The 8,420-nt window shown below is 38.1% G+C and overlaps 1 pseudogene; it reads left to right on the top strand.

Annotated features, from left to right (window-relative positions):
* The first annotated feature begins 1,348 nt into the window (after window positions 1–1,348).
* Window positions 1,349–1,821, top strand: LOC103589967 (annotated as a pseudogene).
* The last annotated feature ends 6,599 nt before the right edge of the window (window positions 1,822–8,420 follow it).

Raw genomic sequence — 8,420 nt, 5'->3', positions numbered from 1 at the left:
AGGCCAGCCACTGCTGTCCCCCCACCACCAAATTGCTAGAAATTTTATTCACAGCATTGGTAAAGTGCAGTTTTGTCCATTTTATTCATGGGTACTAAATGATTAGACAGAATAAATCACTCTATAACATAAAAACTTAAAAACAAAACATGCTGGGTTTGTAGAAGAATATATCAGAGTACTAATGCTAAATTTAAAGCTTATCTTAAATGGCATATACAAATAAGAATATATGTGCTTTCTTTTTTACATGTAAAATAATTCTAGTTAGACTTAAATTCCAAGTTAAAGCTTGCCAACCACTGCTTGGAAGTTTCATTCACCAATACTGATTAGTACACAACTAGAGGTAGACAAGGAGTTCCAATCCAACATACAAAGGGAGCCTTAGAAGAGAAAATTACACTTTTCCTATTGGCTTTCCTCTTTATTGCATGATGAGTATATTAAATCTTACACTAATTTTTAAATCAATACTATATAAAGGACCACCACACTATCACTGTCTATTCCACTTACACCTTGTCACTATTAATACAAAAAAATGTATTTATACTGGTTGGCTCTTTTTTAATGTCTCTTCTTCACATTTACTAGAATCAAAAATTACCATCTAAGAACTTGATAGCTTTACACTTCTTTGAATCTAACCTCTGAGCCTCTGAAAGCTGACCTACATTCCTACATACTAGCCTTTCAGCAGACATTCGTCAACATTTATTACACCAAGATTCTCAGGGTGACAATTTGTAAAAATGTGTTACATTTCCAGTCCACCATGTGAAATACTCATACTCTGCATGTGCCAAAGAAAATGCTAACATGGTGTCCAAGTGAAAACGGAGACATAACTCACTGAATGTATGAGCTTCTTTTCTTTTTGGCCTCCTTTCCTCTAATCTGAGATAATCATTTTAATCTCTCTCCTTTACCAAAATAAATTTGATTTAGAACAGGGTTATCTGGGGGTACTTAGGTAGGTAGTTAGTATTTCCAAACACACATCATCAGAAAATATACTCATTGCACCAACTGAGCCCTTCATTTCAGACTATGCAAGGGCAACAACAGACTTTTGATTTAAATAACCAATTATGAATAAAGGTGAATTGTTCAGGTCAAAAAAAACCCCAAAACACATTGACTTATAAAGACAAACCCAGACCCTTTGTCCAGTACTATTTGGGGGCAGTTGTTAAAACTGAAAAGAAAATACAATGTTTTAGTACAGAAACTATAATTTTATCTTCTCTGAGTTATATAAGTGCCTTTCAGGTACATGAATCTTACGGATGCAGAGCAACTGATGAAATAGACATGAATATGGCTTGGACAACCTTTTCACAAGATGGCATTGAAGGTGAAGAAGGAAGCTCCTGCCCCTGCCAAAGCCGAAGCCAAAGAAGCAAAGGCTTTGAAGGCCAAGAAGGCAGTGCTGAAAGGTGTCCAAAGCCACCAAAAAGAAGAAGATCCGCACATCACCCACCTTCTGGCAGCCCAAGACACTGTGGCTCCGGAGGCAACCCAAATATCCTAGAAGAGCGCCCCCAGGAGAAACAAGCTTGACCACTGTGCCATCGTCAAGTTCCCCCTCACCACTGCGCCTGCCGTGAAGAAGCCAGAAGACAACACCACACTTGTGGTCATTGTGGATGTCAAGGCCAACAAGCACCAGATCAAACAGGCTGTGAAGAAGCTCTGTGACACTGATGTGGCCAAGGTCAACACCTGATCAGGGCTGATGGAGAGAAGAAAGCGTATGTTCAACTGGCTCCTGATTATGATGCTTTGGTCGCTGCCAACAAAATTGGGATCATCTAAACTTGAGTCCAGATGGTTAATTCCAAATATACAATTTTTTCACCATTAAAAAAAAAATAGGCATGAATACAATCAGCCAATCAGCGAACAATTTTTTTAAACCCAAATAATTATATTGAACTACAACAGGACCGCATAGCTGGATTGGACACATCATTAGTCTCTCAGAAGCAGTAACTGCAGCGCAACGTGAATGCCCTGACGTCAATGCAGTTTAGCTTATCACTCTACTACTCTTCACATTTTTGTCATCTCGCTTTTTAATTTTTTTATTTTGTTTGTTGTAAACTTTTATTTGTTTATTCATTGCAAATTGACAACTTATAATTGTATAAATTTATGGGGTACAAAGAGATGTTATGATTTATTAATACAATGGGGAATAATTAAATCAAACTAGTTAATATATCCATCACTCAAATACTTAACATTTTTTGTGGTGAGGACACTTGAGATATACTCTCCTAGCAACTTTGAAATGTGCAATATTCTATTATTAACTATATTCACCCCGCTATGCAATAGATCTCAAAAAAAAAATTTCCTTCTGAGATTTTGACCTCATCCCTTTGACCATCATCTCCCCATTTCCCCCACCCCTGGCTTCTATAACCACTGTTCTAACCATCTGCTTCTGTAAGTTCAATTTTCTAAGATTTCACATATAAATAAGAACCTGTGGTATATGTCTTTCTGTGCCTTGCTTATTTCACTTAGCATAATGTTTTCCAATTTCCATGTTGCTGCAGATGAGGGAATTTCCTTCTCCACTGCCCCAGGGCCCTGCCACCCCACTGGGGACCTGAGGCACGGAGCCAGGGGAAGCCAAACACAGTCACAACCCGGTCAAGAGAACACCAAAAACACCATTTTCACATGGGCAGCCCACCATAGCCACTGCAACTGCCATGGGTGCCACATAAGAGGCTAGTCTCTATAGCAGCAGTCACAGGCACCATGCAGATGGCACACCAGACTGTCAACTGCATTGACACAAGGAAAGGCACCAGAGGAGACCAAAAAAAAAAAAGAGGTCCCCTCTCTCCAAAAAGCACACTCTAGAGTAAGAGAAGCATTTGATTTATGATAATGGGAGAGGACTTGATCACACCTGTCTCAGTACTGGACAGATCATCTAGGCAACAAACCAACAGAGGAACAGTTAATCTATCAGAAGGAGAGAGCAGATCTATGGTTATTAGAGGGGAGAGGAGGAGGGGGAAGGGGAGAGATTGGATAAGGGGCATAAAGAATAAGTATGATTTGTAACAATAAAAAACCATATAAATAAATAAACTAGCTTTTGGGTATTTGGGGGAAAAAAAGAATTTCCGTCTATTTTAAGGCTGAATAGTATTCCTTTGTGCATACATATCATATTTTCTTTATCCATTCATCTGTAGGACATTTAGTCTGATTCCATAACTTGGCTGTTATGAATAGTGCCGCAATGAACATGGGAGTGCAGACATCCCTTTGACAAAGTCATGTCAAATTTTGGGGGTAAGTACACAGAAATGATATTTCTGGATAATATGGTAATTCTATTTTTAGTTTTTTGAGGAATTTCCATACAATTTTCCAAAATGGATGTACTAATTTACATTCCCACCAACAGCGTGCACGGGTTCTTTTTTCTCTACAATCTGGACAACACTTATCTTTCATCTTATCTTTTTGACAATAGCCATTTAATAGGCATAAGTTTATATCTCATCGTGGTTTTAATGTGCATTTCCCTAATGATATGGACTTAAACCAGGGAACTTCTTATGGGAGCAACACTTTAGGGAAGTTTCTTTCTTCAGTTAGTCCATTTTTAAGAGAAACTACATTTGGAGCCACTGTTACATCAATAATCAACAGCTGGCTTTTTCTTTTCAATTCTCTTTTTTTTCAATTTCAATCCCTTTCATTTTCTCTACCCTCTGTGAATCTACATAAGATGTGTGAGAAGCTTCTGTAGAAATTTAGTACCACAAATGAAAAACATTGAATTGGTTGAGAGAGAGAGAGAGACGCACACAATACCAAAGCACAATAGAATGAAAAGGGGCAGCTATACCACTGAATGAAAAAAATACCTCACAACCCAAAAAAGTCAGTAAGGAAAAAAGACCTTATGACTCAAAAAAAAAGGAGTGAAGGAAAAGAGAGAATGCAAAAGGGGGGAAGAAAATGGCAATACACAAAGGGCAGGAGAAAAGCAAGAAGCCAACAAAAGAGGATTTATGTTTGGCTGACTTTGACCCCAGGGAGACAGCTGACAATAAGGTTTGACCTGCACACAAAAGAAATGATCTCAAATGAATAGATGGCATGTCATAACAAGGTGGGAGTATACAGAAGTGGACTAATGGGAAGAGAAGAAAAAAAATTGAAAAGGAAAAATAAAAAGCAAATAAACTCATAAATAAGCTCTCATTTGGGAGTCCAGAGGGGCCCATGAAGCTCAGGGGTCATTTTTGCCCCCCGTTTCTACTGGAATCTCTGACACTTCTCAAGTACCTTAAAGCAATGGCACTGAAGACGGTTTTTAAAGCAGAGAATGCCAAGACCACCTTCATCTTCAGGAGCCATAAATCCTAGGTCCTGATCCTAGAGGGATCTTGAAGCCACATATATTAAAAGAATTAATTGGCACATCTAGGCCATAAGTCCATATCCTTCCACATGTAAGCTTTTGTCAATTTAAACATTAGGATGAATGTCACTTGTGAGCAGTTTAAATTCCGGGAAACATTCAAATTTCCAATAAAGTTGGTATATCCATCTAGTAGAAAATTAAGGAGTCATTACAAATAGCATTCTCAAAGAACTAAGAAATGGGAAAATATTCATGATACAGTTTTAAGAAACATGATACATATGAAATCATATGTATGTCATATGATTTCAATTATTTAATATATGTTAAATAACTCCTTTAGAGAAGCCGTATATTAAATATTATATTAAATAACTTCTTTAAATAAATTCTTCAGGGAAAAGTAAATTCGGCATTTCTTTTTTACTTTTTTTTTGACAGTTTTTTATTGAAACATAATTGGCTATACATATTTGTGGGGTACAGACTTGAATATCAATGCCTGTGTACAATATGTGGTGATCAAATCAGGATAATTAGTATACTCGTGTTTACAAAATGTAATCAATCTTTGTGACCCTTAACCAATTTCTTGCTAACTCCCCTCCCCCTCCCCCACTTCTAATAATCAGTTCTCTCCTTTTTTTAAAAGTTCAACATATTATTGTGATTGTTGTTTCTTTCTTCCTTTCCTTTTTATTTATTTATTTATTTTTAGCTCCCACTTATGAGTAAGGACATGCAGTATTTCTCTTTCTGTGACATTAGGCTTCTTTAAAGAAAATTAAATAACGTCTTTGGAGAAAATTAAACTAGGTCCCCACTGTATGCTACAAGCAGTCCATACTTATCAGCTGCAGCACTCACTGTAATGGTTATTACTTATTCCCTCAGCAACCCTGAAGCTGCTTGTCTTGTGCATTTAAGCACATCCAGTCCCCAGCATTATGACTGAGCCATACTAAGTACTCAGTAAACGTTGCTAAACAAATTAATAAATGAAATAACAAGCAAATAGAAAAAAGACTGGAAAGAAATACCAAAAAACACCCTTCTGACACCATAGCCAGTGACCATCAAGCCACCACAGGAAGCACCCCAGACTCTCCTGAGCCAGGACAGTGGGGGCCTCAGGCTTCAGCCACACCCCCCAAACACCCCTAGCCAGCCCATCAACGACCACCAAGCCACAGCAAGAAGGGCCCTGGGTTCCTGAGCTGGGGTGGTGGGGGGCAAGGGCTTTTGCCACACACCCCCTGACATCTGCACCCAGCCTGGGAATGACCAAGCCACCACTGGAAGCCCCCTGGTCTCCCCTGTGGGAATGTGGGGGGTGCCACAGGCCTCAATCCTGCCTCCTTCCTCCTTCTTCCATCACATTTCCTTACCCTTTCCCCCTCTCTCCCAACTGCTCCTCAACGACATCCTAGAATGTAAAAAAATAATATTAACAAAATTACATTTTCTTTAGGAGAAAAAAAAAAGAAAAAGAAACCAAATTAATAAATGAAATAAGCAAATAGAAAAAAGACTGGAAAAATATACCAAAAAAATGATTAAAGTTGTTTTTGGAGTGATGTGATTAGAAGTGGTTTTTAATTTCCTTCTTTAAAAAATTCTATATGTTAAAAATTTCTAAAATGAGAATACCTTGTATAATCACAAAAAGTTATGAGTTAAAAAAAAGCCAGTCTCAAAGAGCACATATTGTATGATTCCATTTATGAGATGTTCAGAATGGGCACATCAATAGAAACAGATTATCAGTTGCCTAAGGCTGAGGGCCAGGAGGGATGCGGAGGGAATGCTAATGAAATTTCTCACTGGCATGATGAAAATGTTCTAAAATGAGACTATGATGATGGTTTCACAACTCTGTAAATATGCTAAAAAGCACTGGACTGTATACTTTAAACAGAAGAACTTTATGAAACAAATTATATCCCAATAAAGCCATTTAAAATATTTTTAAAGTTATTAGGAAAAATTATTTTATTACAATCTCTTCTCTTGCCATTTGAACCCACAAACAGGCCTTCAGGTTAGATAGCTCTGGATATCTCCCTAAACACATAATTTTTTTCTCATAGCATCTCAACAAAAGACAATAGAAAAAGTATAGCACCAAGTATGAGCACCTTCATAAGGTATATTTCCTAGTTCATAAGCTAGGTCACCTTAAGTAGAAATCCTTCTGGATTTGCTACATTATTATTTGTGCCATGCACATACACACAAAATTCTCAATTACAAAATATAGGAAAGCCCATCGTATTTTAAAATTATGCAGTATTCCACAAACAAGAAATTCATATATACTGAAGCCATTATTTTTTCTTTCCTTCTTTAGTATACATCTCTAACCACCATCTCCTATAAATAACATATACTTATTATATATATATATATAATTATTGAATAACAACTCTGCAACCACTCAGCTCTGAGTCATCTAAATTCCTCATGATGCCTTCTGTAAGATGGAAATGGGTAGGTAAGGTTGTCTGTTAGGAAGTAAGATATTTCTTTGAATTGCTGAATGAAAACTCCCTGGCTGACTGTCATTTTCCTTTAAAAACTAGAGTATGGAATAATCTTGAGACAGTTGATGAGAATGCCAAAGACTAAGGATTATGATGCTAGCAGGACTGGCTCCATCATGGGGAAAAAAGGGGGAGAGGCACTGAAATGGCACGGTCACTGAAATTATAAAGGCAAATTTCTGGAAATTTCAGAACAGAGAGAACCATGTTTATCAGATCTGAATTGACTATAAATTTCAATCTCTTAAGCAAAGGCTTTCTTTGTTTTTGACATCCCATAAATTATAAGCACTAGATTAAATTATTATACTTAAAGGATAATAATATTGTTATGATGAAACACTCTCAAAATTGGAGTGAGCAGACCAATCCCAAACTCACTTAAACTTGCTGAATTTAAGAAGACATAAATTTCGAGTTTTGAAATTGTTCTGCTTCAGCTACCACGCATTCTAAATACAACCTTCCCTATTACTAAAGATAGAGATAAACATATGGATGGATGGAGTCCATTAACAGAAAGGCTATCATGGACTCAAAATGTGATATAAGTACAGCAATGAACTCTGCTTAGCCTGACACAAGGACACAACAGCAGAAAACATAAAAACAGAGAGTAGGGGTAAGCCCCCAAATTTGAGAAAACATGGTGGGTACATTCTGAAATGCTGCATTGAACTTGGAGAAAGGCAACCACATAGTCTTTCTTTTAAATACCGTTCACAGATGGACCAGTTTAAAATGCAGGTAAAGCAAGAAAAAGTCTAATAGCAGAGAAATGATGTAACATCTGGGACTACATAGCACTGAGGTAGAGTGCAGACAGCTCTGAGGTAGGGGTCAAAGGTCTCCATGTTTCATTTCCTCTTCCGAAATGTGAATATCTGTCTGACTTGCCTCTTGAGGCTGGTCTGTAACACCAAAGAGCTAATTTTTGGGAAAATATTTTAAAAACCATAGAATACTACAAAAAGTGTTATTTGAAGTTAAGAATAGGTTAAGACAATGGAGACTGCCAGTCTGACATCAACGAGTAGTGCTAAATTTACTGTACCAGACTGTAAGAATTCTCCGTGAAAGGAAAAGCCCTGGCCTGAGCGTGAAAATAAAACCCGCCAGGAGACAGGGACTCAAGCAAAGTGTATTGGGCAGGCAAGTGAACAAGCGGGCTGCCCTCTTGTAAGAATTCTCCGTGAAAGGAAAAGCCCTGGCCTGAGCGTGAAAATAAAACCCACCAGGAGACAGGGACTCAAGCAAAGTGTATTGGGCAGGCAAGTGAACAAGCGGGCTGCCCTCTCGAGAGTGGGAGAGGCGGCAGGAGTGTCGGGTGGGCCTTCTACATCCCGTTAGGCTGAGCTGGACTGTTCTTCCCTATAGGTGGAGAAGTTCACGTGCACTGGAAGGGGATGTGGTGGTGAGGAAGAAGGGGAGGGGGGCCTTTGTTCTCAGTGGGTGAGAAGGTCTAGGGA

This window comes from Galeopterus variegatus, unplaced genomic scaffold, assembly GCF_000696425.1.
Source record: "Galeopterus variegatus unplaced genomic scaffold, G_variegatus-3.0.2 Scaffold751, whole genome shotgun sequence".
NCBI lineage: Eukaryota > Metazoa > Chordata > Mammalia > Dermoptera > Cynocephalidae > Galeopterus > Galeopterus variegatus.
This window is presented reverse-complemented; position numbering and strand designations above follow the sequence as displayed.